This window comes from Mustelus asterias, chromosome 3, assembly GCF_964213995.1.
Source record: "Mustelus asterias chromosome 3, sMusAst1.hap1.1, whole genome shotgun sequence".
NCBI classification, from domain to species: Eukaryota; Metazoa; Chordata; class Chondrichthyes; order Carcharhiniformes; family Triakidae; genus Mustelus; species Mustelus asterias.
Genome location: NC_135803.1, coordinates 145481295 through 145495629, shown reverse-complemented (window position 1 = coordinate 145495629; position 14335 = coordinate 145481295). Strand labels below are relative to the sequence as shown.

General features: G+C 42.4%; 1 protein-coding gene across 2 annotated transcripts in view; it reads left to right on the top strand.

Moving 5' to 3' along the window:
- LOC144491690 (sodium-coupled neutral amino acid transporter 3-like) overlaps positions 1-14335 on the top strand; it is a 171815-nt gene that overhangs the window by 16051 nt on the left and 141429 nt on the right. The window contains exon 1 of one of the 2 annotated variants that reach the window (XM_078209873.1): positions 12492-12663. The exons of the other annotated variant lie outside the window; for it this stretch is intronic. The gene's annotated coding sequence lies outside the window, so the exon portion shown is untranslated. Of the gene's footprint in view, positions 1-12491; positions 12664-14335 lie in introns of those variants that run through there. 2 annotated transcript variants of the gene reach the window in all.

The following is a 14335-nucleotide window of genomic DNA, read 5'->3' as shown; positions in this document are numbered from 1 at the left end:
ATCATATCGTCTGGGCAACTAGTGATGGACAATGAAAAATGAGACTTTATAAGCATTGCCCACATTTGTTTTCATTCATGCGACATAGGCGTCGCTGGTTGGCCAACATTTATTGCCCATCCCTAGTTGCCCTTGAGAAGGTGGTGGTGAGCTGCCTTCTTGAATCGCTGCAGTCCATGTGCTGTGGGTTGACCCACAATGCCATTCAGGAGGAAATTCCAGGATTTTGACCCAGCGACTGAGAAGGAACGGCGATATATTTCCAAGTCAGGATGGTGAGTGGCTTGGACGTGAACTTGCAGGTGGCGGTGTTCCCAAGTATCTGCTGTCCTTGCCCTGAGGGCAATTATTTTAAAGAATAAGTCCATAGCATTTTAGCACTGATTATTCAACCCAAGCTTCTTGTGAGCCTGGATCTGTTGAAAATGCCAAATCTTGCCTATAGCTTAAAAAAAAGGAATCCAAATGTGAACTTAAAACCATAAGAATTTTAATTAATTCTCACTTCAAAAACCATAGTTTCAGCTGAGAAATAAAATTACTTTTTCTGAAGACACTTGTATTAAACTTGCACAGACCTAATAAACATTCTGGAAAATTGGTCAGACAAGCATTTTGCATTGGTTTAGAATTTATCACTTTACCAAATTTTAATACAAAAATAATTATACAAGCTAAGCATAAAACTTTGCGACAAATTATTTGTTCCTTCCCTAGGTGTTAAAGTTTCCTTGTCAGTCAATATCATTTCATTTCCTCTATGTTTTAAAACTAAACTTTAAATGGTTTCGGCATCGAAAACCAAACAATCTTTAATTCTCTCAAACAGCTCTCCCATCCAATCTCGTACACTGCATCATTCCTTACATTCTGCAAAGCTGCAAGAATCAGTTTTCACGCTATGCAAGGGAAAGGTGCTAATTGGGCGATTTATTAAATATTAATGCGTTGGGACTGGGTACATCAGATGCCAGGCAACAAAATGTATTATGAGCTTTAATTTTACAGAGAAGTATCTGATTTGTTTGGTAGACGTGTTATAAGTGAAACTCATGAAGGGGAACAGAATTGTGTGTGTTTTTGAGACACGTTGTGGAGGAGTGGGCGAGAGGAAAAATAAATAAATTGCCAAGGGAGATTATAGAGCAAACTCATTGGGTGGTTTAGTCCTGAATATCATCACTTCCAACTCATGTAATATTTATGCAGGAAAATCGACTAATGTTGCGCACCAGCATTTCCCGGTCTCTGAACTTTTAAAAAGTATTCTGTTTTTCCTCTTTTTCCCAACAAAGGGAACAACTTCACATTTCCCCACATTATATTCCATCTTCCACTTACCTGCCTATTCGCTTAACCTATCTAAATCCTCTTGCAGTCTCTTTGCACCTTCCTCACAACTTACTTTTCCAACTATCTTTATATCATCAACAAACTTGGATACACCATATTTGGGATTGTAAATAGTTCAAACCCAAGCAGTGATCCTTATGGAAGACCCATTAGTTACAGAAAGTGGTTTCCTTGGGGTGCTCCTGTTTCCTCCCACAGTCCAAAGATGTGCGGGTTAGGTGGACTGGCCATGCTAAAATTGCCCCTTAGTGTCAGGGGTCCTAGCTAAGGTAAATGTATGGGATTATGGGGATAGGGCCTGGGTGGGATTGTGGTCAGTGCAGACTCGATGGGCCAAATGGCCTCCTTCTGCACTGTAGGGATTCTATGATTCTATGAAATAAAATAAGAAAATGCTGGATAAGCTCGGCAGGTCTGGCAGCATCAGTGGAGAGACAAGAGCTAATGGCTCTGGACCTAAGTAATCCCTCTACAGAAGGTAGGAATGTACAGAATTTATAGTTGGAAAGGAGACAGAGGAGGTAGGGCAGAATGGAAGACCAGGGATAGGTCGGGGAAATGGAGATATGAACAAATTCAGTTCTGTAGAAGAATCATTTAGACCCGAAACATTAACTCTGTTTCTCTCCACAGATGCTATCAGACCTGCTGAGATTTTCCAGCATTTTCTGCTTTATTTCAGAGTTCCAGTATCCGCAGTATTTTGCTTTTAGTTACAGTGTGGGGGGCACGGTGGCACAGTGGTCAGCACTGCTGCCTCACAGTGCCAGGGACCCGGGTTTGAGTCCTGGCTTGGGTCACTGTCTGTGCGGAGTCTGCACATTCTCCTTGTGTCTGCGTGGGTTTCCTCCCAGTGCTCTGGTTTCCTCCCACATTCTGAAAGACGTGCTGGTTAGGCGCATTGGCCATGCTAAATTCTCCCTCAGTTGTACCCGAATAGGCGGCGGAATGTGGCGACTAGAGGATTTTCACACTAACTTCATTGCAGTGTTAATGTAAGCCTACTTGTAAATAAATAAATAAAATGAATAGAAAGTGACTTGTCTTTTCCTTCTCTGTTTGCTGTTCATCTACTAATCCTCAATCTATACTGGTAAATTAGCCCAGACCCCAATCCCATGAGCCCTTTTATAATCCTTTTGTGTGGCACCTTGACAAATGCTTTTTGAAAAGCAAACACACTACACCTGCATCCCACCCCCCCCCCCCCCCCCGCCCCCAACCCCCCGCCCCGCCTTATTCATCCTCAAATAAACTCTTAACAGCTCATTGGACATGGTTACCTCCTTTCATAAATTCATGTTGCCTCTGCCTAATCATATTGATAAGGGACCTTATAATGACCTCACAGGTAAAGTTAGAAAATGTGGAGTCAGTGAACAGGTTATGGAATGTATGCAAAGTTAGCTCCAAAACTGAAAATAGGAGTTAAGGTATTAGACTGGCAGAAAGTAGGAAGTGGTGTTCCACAAGGGTCAGTGCTCAGCGCACTGATGTTCACTATTTAGAATCGTAGAATCCTACAGTGCAGAAGGAGGCCCATCAAGTCTGCACCTACCACAATGCCACCCAGACCCTACCCACATAGACGCCCTGGCACTAAGGGGCAATTTAGCATGGCCAATCCACCTAACCCGGACATCTTTGGACTGTGGGAGGAAACCGGAGCACCCGGAGGAAACCCACGCAGAAACTCCACACAGACAGTGACCCAAGCCAAAATTTGAACCCAGGACCCTGGCGCTGTGAGTCAGCAGTGCGAACCACTGTGCCACCGTGCCACCCTACACAAACAATTTGGAACAAGAATCAAATAAAATTTCAAAATTTGCAGAAAGAACCAAATTTTTGCAAAGCAGAGGAATACTGTCATCAAAATACAAGATGACATTGATAAACTTGCAGATTGGGCGTGGAGTTGTCAAATATACTTCAACGGATGAGCCTGAGATGGTATATTTTGGGAGGAAGATTAAGAAGACCACATGGTCATTGAAAAACCAGGGCTGAATTTTCCTGTTCCTGTGGAGATGGGATTGGAGGCTGGAAAAGCAGAGGGGAGGATGGTTCCCTGATATATTCCTATCTCTGGGTCAGCTGCTTGCTGCATGGAAGCAGACAGCTAGTTAGGGTGAGTAAGGCCCCATTCAAGGCCCATTTTGCAATGGTACCAGTAATTTCTCATTTTCAGAGTGGGTCCCCACTGAATTCAGAGGCCACAGGCTCAATCAAGGTGGCCTTCCAGTAGCTGGAGAGCTGGCCATTGGAGCCAGAGGCCCAGTGCCCCAATGGCGGGTCTGTGGAATTGAAAGGCCGCAACCTTCTGTCACTACCCCTGTTGAGGGGGTTTTCCCTCTACCTCAATGGCCCTAAAGGTTTCAGGCCTCTTTACTTGACGCTTTCAATGCAGGCAACCAAGAACGTCTCTATGTTGAGGTGCCCCCGCACTCACCTGCCTGCCTCAGCAGCGCCTACCTCTCCCGATGGGGCTGCAGGCCCTCTGATTAGGGCTTAACCTTCAGGAACTCACCAACCATCTTTAATGGGACAGTGAAAGGTGGACAATTGGGTGGTTGCCTCACAGAAGGTTGCGCCAGTTGGCATGCTGATGACATGGGGGGGCACAAGAGCCCCATATGGGCCTAATGTTGGGGTCTTGCACCTAATGGTAAATTAAGCTTAAGGTATTTGAATGGGGGAGAGGAGCAGAGGGATCTGGGAATACAGATACATACATCATTAATAGTAATGATATAGATTAATAAGGCCAAAACAAACTAAAGCACTGTCTTTAATCTTAGTAGGAGTTTTGATCAAACTACATGAGTACTGTGAACAGATCTGGTCTCCTCCATAATATAAAAATGACATAGGAATATTGGAGAAGGTGCAAAGAGATTCTCTCATTTGACATCAGAACTGAGGAAAGGTTGAACAGTCTAGGGTTCTTTTCTGTAGAAAAGGGAAGTATGAGGGCTGGCCTGGTGGAGCTGTTTTACATTACGAAAGGATTTGGGAGGGAAATATAGAGAAAAGGTTGCCACTTACAGGGAGACCAGAACTAGGGGGATAGAGGAATAAGATGGTCTCTGATAAATCCAATCAGGAAATTTACCCAGGGAATGGTTAGAACATGGAACTTACCACCACAAGTGAGATAATTGGGCACAGATGCTTTTAAAAGGAAGCTCAATAAACACCTTCGGGAGAAAGGAATCGAAGAACCTTGGCCTGGTAAGATGAAGAAGGCAGGAGGCTTGTGTGGGAGCATGAACACTGCTGTGGGTCTCTTGGCCCACTTCTGTGCTGTAAATATGATGTGATACTATGTAAATCTTCCTTTAATTACTGTCTGTCCCAGCGACGCTTCAAATCCCATCCCGTCTTATCTGGATGATTAACGCTCAGGATAAAAATAACCAGTACAGCTGATCACTCCAGGACATAAATAACCACATCTTAAAAATGTTTCAGTTTTTCTTGTTTCTATTTCTAATTTGATTTGACTTGATTTGATTTGATTTGATTTATTATTGTCATATGTATTAACATACAGTGAAAAGTATTGTTTCTTGCGCGCTATGCAGAAAAAGCATACCGTTCATAAAGAAGGAAATGAGAGAGTGCAGAATGTAGTGTTACAATCATAGCTAGGGTGTAGAGAAAGATCAACTTAGTGCGAGGTAGGTCCATTCAAAAGTCTGACAGCAGCAGGGAAGAAGCTGTTCTTGAGTCGGTTGGTACGTGACCTCAGACTTTTATATCTTTTTCCCGACGGAAGAAGCTGGAAGAGAGAATGTCCGGGGTGCGTGGGGTCCTTAATTATGCTGGCTGCTTTGCCGAGGCAGTGGGAAGTGTCGACAGAGTCAATGGATGGGAGGCTGGTTTGAAGTGCTTTCTAGAATTTAATGCAGCCTCTGGAGCTGATCACTCACGCTCATTGCTAGGTTGGAATGGCATTCCCTATTGATATCATTGGTGGTAGGAGTGATAGTGGTGTAGTGGTGATGTCACTGGACTAGTAATCCAGACACCTGTGAGAGTATGGGTTCAAATCATACTTTGCATGTAGCTTGTGGATTTAAATTTAATTAATAAATTCAACCAAATATAAAAATTCTGGAATTGAAATCTATTTCCAGTGAACTTGACCAATGGGCAGGATTTTTTTAGATGACAGGGCGCTGAGGAATATTAGTTTGCTGGGGGGGCCCACTTGCGTGGAAGTCCCAATGGCAGCCATTCCCAGATTTTAGAGTCCAGGACCAGAAAATGCTGGAAATATTCAGCAGATCTGGCAGCATCTGCCGAGAAAGAACAGAGTTAATGGTTGGACTTTTCGAGCCGTTCTCACCAGCAGGATCTTCCAGTCCCGCCGATAACGAACCCTGCAGCAGTTTTCCCAGCGGCGGGAGGTGCATAGAATGGGAAACCCTGCCACCGCGAAACATTCCACGGGGGCATGGAAATTCTGTTTCAACAGAACTGGGAAAAATTGGGAACACCTTCTTCCGTCGGGAAAAAGATACAAAGTCTGAGGTCACGCACCAACTGACTCAAGAACAGCTTCTTTCGTATAGCCATTAGACTTTTGAATGGACCTACCTCGCACTAAGTTGATCTTTCCCTACACCCTAGCGATGATTGTAACACTACATTCTGCACTCTCTCCTTTCCTTCTCTATGAATGGTATGCTTTGTCTGTATAGCGTGCAAGAAACAATATTTTTCACTGCCCACAAATACATGTGACAATAATAAATCAAATCAAATCAAATCATAATATGTTTTAAGTAAGTGAAAGAGGGGAGGGTGGAAAAAGTACAAAATGATGATTGGGTGGAAGATGGGAGGCATCAAATGACAAGTTAAAATTAAATTACACAAGATTTGCCTAGAAGTCTACAGAAAGGCTATTGTTCTAAACCCACTGTACTTCCTCACATCCTGCTTCCTTAAGGATTTCATTCCAATCCCCCACTTTCTCCAACTCTGTCACACCTGTTCTGATGATGCAACCTTCCACACCAGTGCTACTGATTTGTCTATCTCATCCAAGGAACCCCCCATCATGGTTGACAGGACCCTCAACCACGAGTGACCCATTTCCCACACCTCTTCTCTCACCCCTTTGCCTCCCTCACAGAACCATGGTAAGGTTCCCCCAGTCCTCACCTTTTGCCCCATCAGCCTCAGTATTTAAAGCATCATCCACCACCATTTCCAGCATGACACCACCACCAAACACATTTCTACCTCTCCTCGCATGTCAACTTCCCAACGGGACTGTTCCCTCCTCAGCATCCTGATCTGCTCCTAAATTACCCCCAACAGTACCCCCCCTTCCCACAGTTCCTTTCATTGCAAGCACAGAAGATGCAAAACCTATGCCTTTACCTCCTCCCTCCTCACCAGCCAAGTCCTCAAACAGTCCTTGCAGGTGAATCAGCAATTTAAGTGCACTTCTTTCAATTTAGTCTACTGTACTCGCTACTCACAATGTGGGTTTCCTCTACATTGGAGACAGCAAATTCAGATTGAGTGACCATTTTGCACAAACACCTCCATTAAGTCCACAAGCACAACCCTGAGCTCTTAGTGGCCTGTCATTTTAATTTTCCGCCTTGCTCTTACACTGAGTTCTCTGTCTTGAGCCTGCAGCAGTGTTCCAAAGAAGCTTAATGCAACCTCAAGGAACACTGCACACCTTTCGATTAGGCACTTTGTCACCTTTTGGACTCAACATTGAGTTGCACAATGTCCGATTATAATGTTATAATGCCCCCATTTCATTCCCTTTTCTTAATCTTCTTTTCACCCTGTTTTTGTTTTTGGATGGCACCTCTTCCAGGCACATCTATTGTTTCTTTACATCTTTACAGATCTCACCTCAAAAACTCAAAACTTCTTCCATTGCTAATTTAAATTCACTGAATCACTGTAACCTTCTATTACCTTCTCCTTCACATATTTACCTAACTTTCTATTAAATGGTGTCATTCACCTCAACTATCCCATGTGAGAACAAGGTCCATAATCACACTAATCTCAAACTCTGATGTGGGCCATGCAAACTCCATTCCTTCCCAATCCCCTAGCATTTAATGCTTTGACCCACCTGTCTCAAGACCTAGTCTCGGCCATCAGCCCGACAGCCCAGGTACTCTTTCACCTGTCAACGTTATACAACCTGGCTTTATCTGAATTATGGGCATTAACAAAGGTAAGGCATTTAAATTGGCATTAACAGTATAAGGGCATGTGTGAGCGCTAAATGAGGCATTGGTGGCCATAGGAAGACATGGAGAAGAGAGGAGACTACAGAAAGAAGATACTTACCAAAAATGTGATTGAGGAGAAACAAGAAACAACCAGAAAGGTGTGTAAGACATGTACCTAACAGCCATTCAACGAACAAAAAGAGTGGAACGCAAAGGAAGACAGAGGGGCAACAGAAAGATCTGAAGACTGGACAAGAAGCAGAGAAACAGTTAAAATGTAAGAGACCCAACTACCTTTTGCCCTTGGTAACTCACTGGGAGACCATCAAGTTATATATAAAAAACACACACTGCTTACTGGCACTTTACTGATGATACTTCTGAGTTGTGTGTGGGGTACCACTCAGACAATTACACATACCACTTGGCAATGTTGTTTATCCTATATTTTCGTTGTAAGTGTAGGTTGAATTTTGGTAGTTGATTTGCTAAACTTAGTACAATTTGCATTCCTGAAATCGCGTGATGCAGCATGTGACACATCCACATCCGCACACAATGATGGCACCATTTCAACTGTCCTCCTTCATGCCGATTATCAACAAAGCACAGTGGCACTTTTCACATTCAGAGCACCATAGCAACACCTATCATCAGTCAATCAAAACCATTCAATATCGCCTGCAATGAAGAACTCAGGTCTCCTGAAAACGTAAAACACCAGGGAAGTGGCAAAGTTCACAGAGAAAGACAGCAGAACAAAAGGTTCATGCTGGACGTTACCTCGCTCTTTCAATTGACAAATTAACAACCCTCTCACAGACTTCCGAAACAAAATTGACCCCACTCCAGAAGACCTGGAGATTTTCTTTTTTTTCTCTCCACATTTTGATAAGCTCTTCGACAGCAAGAGCTAGGCCAATGTATGCTTTTGTGTCTACAAGTTAGAAAACAAATCTATGTTCTCCAAATAATGTGGTACAGAAGATGAAATTAATTGTAACGTATTCGGTCTTCAACAAAATACAAACATTACATTTCAAAACGGTGACCAATCAAGGATACTGTGCTGTTTTTCTTTTGAAAAAAGCTCAGAAGCAATTTATTTTTCCAAAGTGCAAAGGACAGGCATGGCGGCACAGTGGTTAGCACTGCTGCCTCACAGCAACAGGGACCCAGGTTCGATTCCTGGCTTGGGTCACTGTCTGTGTGGAGTCTGCATGTTCTCCCTGTGTCTGTGTGCTGTTCCCCTGGGTGCTCCAGTTTCCTCCCACAGTCCAAAAGATGTGCATTGGCCATGTTAAATTCTCCCTTAGTGTACCCAAACAGGCGGCTGAGTGTGGCGACTAGGGGATTTTCACAGTAAATTCATTGCAGTGTCAATGTAAGCCTACTTGTGACACTAATAAATAAACTTTAAAAACATTTGCAGAACTTACTGAGCACAGAAAAAAATGTAGCATTACCAAATGAGTAATTCAACCTTTATAGAATGTTCCAACTTGGTAACCAGACAAAATGTTACAACGCTCCAAAGCTCCCTTCATAAAACAAGATGACCTGAATGTGAATCTTCAATGCCAGTTGGAAGTACAGAGAAATCATTCATATTCACTATCAAGGGCATTCCCATACTCAAAACTGGACACTCGCCGTTTGAAGTTAGGACGCTTCTTAAATGTTTCAATGAGTTGAAGACATTTTTATATTTGAAAGTGCAATTAAGGAGACTTTCTTCATCATTCCCACACTACATTGTAGGTGGCAACCAATTCCAAACAACATTGAAGTCAGGCCCCTTACCACAAAAACATCCAAAGGATCCTTTTGTGACAATAAGTGCCCACAAAAGACTTCACTGTCCCTGGGTTAAAATCCTTAAACTTCCCCCTACCCAGTGGCACAGTGGGCAACACAGTGGGTTCAAATCCCACTCCTGACATTTTGGATAGCGGCACAGTAATTACCACTCTTCCTCACAGTGCCAGGGATTCAGGTTCGATTTTCGGCTTGGGTGACTGTGCGGAGTTGGCACGTTCTCCCCGTGCCTGTGCGGGTTTCCTCCGGGTGCTCCGGTTTCCTCCCACAATCTGAAAGATGTGCTGGTGAGGTGCATTGCCATGCTAAATTCTCCCTCAGTGTTCCCAAACAGGTGCTGGAGTGTGGCCACCAGGGGATTTTCACAGTAACTTCATTGCAGTGTTAATGTAAGCCTACTTGTGACACTAATAAATAAACTTAAAACGTGCATCAGTTGGACTGCAGTGTCCAAGGAAGCAGTTCACCACCACCTCAAGGTTAACTAGGGGGTTGGCAATAGAGGCCATGTTCAGTCCGGAAACATGGTCGGTGCAGGGTTGGAGGGCTGAAGGGCCTGTTCCTGAGCTGTAATTTTCTTTGTTCTTTGTTCTTTGTAGAGGCGGACTTGGCAGCACCCTCACATCCCAGAATTCAATGAAAAAAAACCTCAAATTTATTTTTTGTTATAAGTTACAAAGAATTACAATCCACCCTTAATGTAATGTTGCTTAATTCAAAACATAGACTAATTAACATTGTAGCATTGGGGCCAATTTTACTGTATTCAAGATATGATCTCTCAGTTTTCTTTTACCACTAAGCTCCCACTTTGTTGTGTTTGTAAATGTCTTCATTCGAATTATTGGACCACTTACTATATGAATGTGTAGCTGACTTTATAAAATTGGGCGATATTGGCTGGAAACATTGCACCAATGAATAAGTGTCTGCCCTGCGTAACTCACACATTATGCAGCCAGCACTCCAGCCTTTTCACTTTCCAGCTCTGAAACCACCAGAACGAACAGTTAAAAAAAAACCCGTCTGTCTGAGCTGCTGGCTACGTGTTGGTCTAACAGATGGAGAACTGATGCAAGGAGAATGTCACAATCTTGTTTAATCCCCGCTTTTCACTCAGCGCGACTGATACTGAGATTGCTTCCTGAGACAGCAGCAGCCTCCTGGATTATTCATACCCTTTAATTAGGAGAAAGAAAACAAATCTCCAAACTCGCACTGCTGAAGTTCACACTGCGCCAGATGTTCGGCGTCTGTATAACACCTCAAGTCTCTAGACTCTGGCTCCGAGCAGAATTCATTTCCCTAAAGCTGTTCCTGGAATTGAGGCCCTGACCAAAAAAAATCCAGAAACTAGACTGTTACTTTGGAAGAAATCGTTGGAAAAGACTAATGGAATTTATTTCAACCATTCTTCCAGCTCATGAAGCAAATAATGACAAAAAAAATCAAACCATTAAGAAAAGGAGAGCTAAAACATAGAAACTAGAAGCAGGAGTAGGCCATTCGGCCCTTCGAGTCTGCTCGGCCATTCATTTTGATCATGGCTGATGATCAAATTCAATATCCTGATCCCCCCCTTCCTCCCCATATCCCTTGATCCCTTTAGCTCCAAGAGCTATAAATATATATAAAATCTTCTTGAAATCAAATAATGTTTTGGCCTCAACTGCTTTCTGTCGTAGTGAATTCCACACATTCACCACTCTCTGGGTGAAGAAATTTCTCCTCACCTCAGTTCTAAAAGATTTACCCCTTATCCTCAAGCTATGACCCCTAGTTCTGGACTCCCCACCATTGGGAACATTCTTCCTGAATCTAGCCTGTCTAACCCTGTTAGAATTTTATAAGTTTCTATGTGATGAGCTGACATATATATAGATATACTACATAAAGACTAGATTAATATATGTAAACAAGTCTCAATATATGCATTATATTTGATTTGATTTGATTTGATTTATTATTGTCACATGTATTGGCATACAATGAAAAGTATTGTTTCTTGTGCGCTATACAGACAAAGCATATTGTACATAGAGAAGGAAAGGAGAGGATGCAGATTGTAGTGTTACAGTCATAGTTGAGTGTAGAGAAAGATCAACTTAATATAAGGCAGGGCCATTCAAAAGTCTGATATATAGATTCTTGATAGATATAATGGATAAAGAGTTTATCTTGATATACACATACTAATATAAAACTCGATATATATATAAATTCAACATATGTACATCGATGGTTAATATATAGAATAAGTTCTTAAGATTTGTACATATTTATATAAAGACAGGATACATATGTACACACATACTAAATAGACCCTTGATGTATACAATATATAAACTCAGAAACTCTTGAGATCATGGAATGGAATCCCTACAGTGCAGGAGGAGGCCATTTGGCCCATCGAGTCTGGGCCAAAACAATCCCACCCATGCCCTATCCCCATAACCCCAAGTATTTACCTTGCTGATCTCCCTGACACTAAGGATCAATCTAGCATGGCCAACGCACCTAACTTGCACATCTTTGGACTGTGGGAGGAAATCGGAGCACCCGGAGGAAACCCACGCAGGCACGAGGAGAATGTGCAAACTCCACACACACAGTGATCCAAGGCCGGAATTGAACCCAGGTCCCTGGCGTCGTGAGGCAGTGGTTAGCACAACCACTGTGCCAGTTTGCTGCCCAAAGGTATGTATACACAACCTTCATATGTCTGATGTGCATGTAAAGTAAGATAATATATAGACAATTGATATATATTATATAAACTCTTAAGATACATATACATTTATATAGACTCCATATAAACACGAGATTGATAATCCATATCGACTCTTGATAAGTAAAATGCATAAACTCTTAATTTATATGTTTATATAAAGAATTGATGCATCTGTCTATAAACTCGTAGATGTATACATTATATATAGATAAAGGGTCTTGTGTCCAGTCATCGGGTTTATACGGCTAATGAATGATTTGACTGTTTCTGTATAGTTGGGTGACGCTGGGAAGTAGGTAAGGGGGGGCTGGGAGCGAGTGGAGAGGGAGGCGGGTCCAACACCATAACATAGCGAGCTCACAGGCACTGGGGGAGATTAGCGACAGACGCATCCGCGATTCATTTGCTCCGGCTCTTGGGTCTGAGACCTTTTATCCATCTGCACCGGTCCGTGAGCATCTGGAGCAGCCACACTCCCCGACTTGCCCAGGCACAACAAGGGGACAAGAAAGTGTCCAGAAAAGCAAGCAGACACACTGGGTAAGCAGCACATGTGAGAGAAATATGCAACAATAAAAAGTAGAAGAATGAGAGCGAGAGAGCGGGGCTTTGTATGGGGTGAGATTTAAATTGGATTTGATTATTCCTGTTGCTCAGTTGGAAAGTCATGCATTTTCACATACACGAGGAATTTTTTGTTAACTTTTACTTGGGGAGGGGGGGATTGGATTCTCTTCAAGTTTCCTTTTTTGTTATTGGTAACCATGTAGAAATGGGGGGAAGGGGGGGGGGGGACGTGCTAATTAATGCCAGGGTCACGGACATGAGCCTGGTAAAAGAACATTCCCATTGAATTAAAGTCTAAAATCATAGCAGAGTTCTGGTGATCAGCTGTCATTGAAATTCTAACCAGGAACTTATCTCCACTGACCGACCCAATGTTTGAGTGTGTGAGTGAGTGTATTGGGGTTGAGCACTTCTTTCTGTACCTGTGCCTGTTTTTTATTTAAATGCCTCACAGCCAGTGATATAATGCATTATGTATCCCTGCTTCCAAGTTCAGGCATGCAGTTGGAGAATCTGGGACACTTGGTATTCTGAGAAAGCCTGGAGAAGCTATGCCCACACTTCTTGGAATTGGCACAGAATTACTGTGACGTCTTACGCTGTCCTTAAGCTGTATTTTTAGTGTCATCGCCATGTTAAGATTTTGTGTGTGTGTGTGTGTGCCAGCAACAAAAGTGGAGTTTAATCTAACCCGTTCCAGTTTAATCTGGTTGGTACCAATGTGGACAAAATCATCTCCAAGAACTGTCCCAAATGGGTTGTGCGGTGTATCTGTGACTGATGTGACTCCCACACTGTATTTACTATTTTTGAAACTCTCAGGCTTTCTATTTTCTGTTCATTTGGCAAAGTTGCAGAATAGGAATCCTGCACTTGGGGTATGTGTTTGAGTACATGTGTGAGTGCACGGGCACGGCAGTACAAGCAAATGGTATAACTGACAGTTCTGCAGCCATAGATTTGTGTAGATGGAATTGTTAAGGGCAAATATTGTTTAACTGACTTATTAGTATAAATACAATTGGTCTTGCAAAGTGGACAAAGTAAGCAAAGGTGAAGGTAGCAGCTCATCACTGAGTGCAGCTTGAAACAGAGTGTGAGTTTTGAAATTTGATGAGTGAGGGAATTTTAAGGATTTATTTTGAAGGGTTATCTCTTTTATAAAATTTACTCTAGTTTTTTATTTAGCATTTAAGTACAATTCCTGTTAAAAGTAGGGGATTTTCACAGTAACTTCACTACAGTGTTAATGTAAGCCTACTTGTGACACTAATGCATCAACTAAAATTGTAAAATGGAAAAAACCTTTAAATGTTTATTTCAGTTTCAGTTACGTATAAGCAAGCTCCATACTGGAGAGACAGGTACAATTAGTAGGGTTGCAATGGCGGGCATTTAAGGGGATACTTTATAACTCTCAGAAAATATGCATTTCATTGAGAAAGACCCCGAGAGAAGGATGCACCATCTACGTCTAGCTAAAGAAGTTAAAGGTGGTCTCAAATTGAAGGAAAAAGTGTACAATGCTGTGAAGATTGATGATGGGTCAGAATATTCAGCAGATTTTAGAAGCCAGCAGTGAATGACAAAAAATAATAAAGAGGGAGAAACTAGAGTATGAGAGAAAGCCAGATAGAAATGTAAA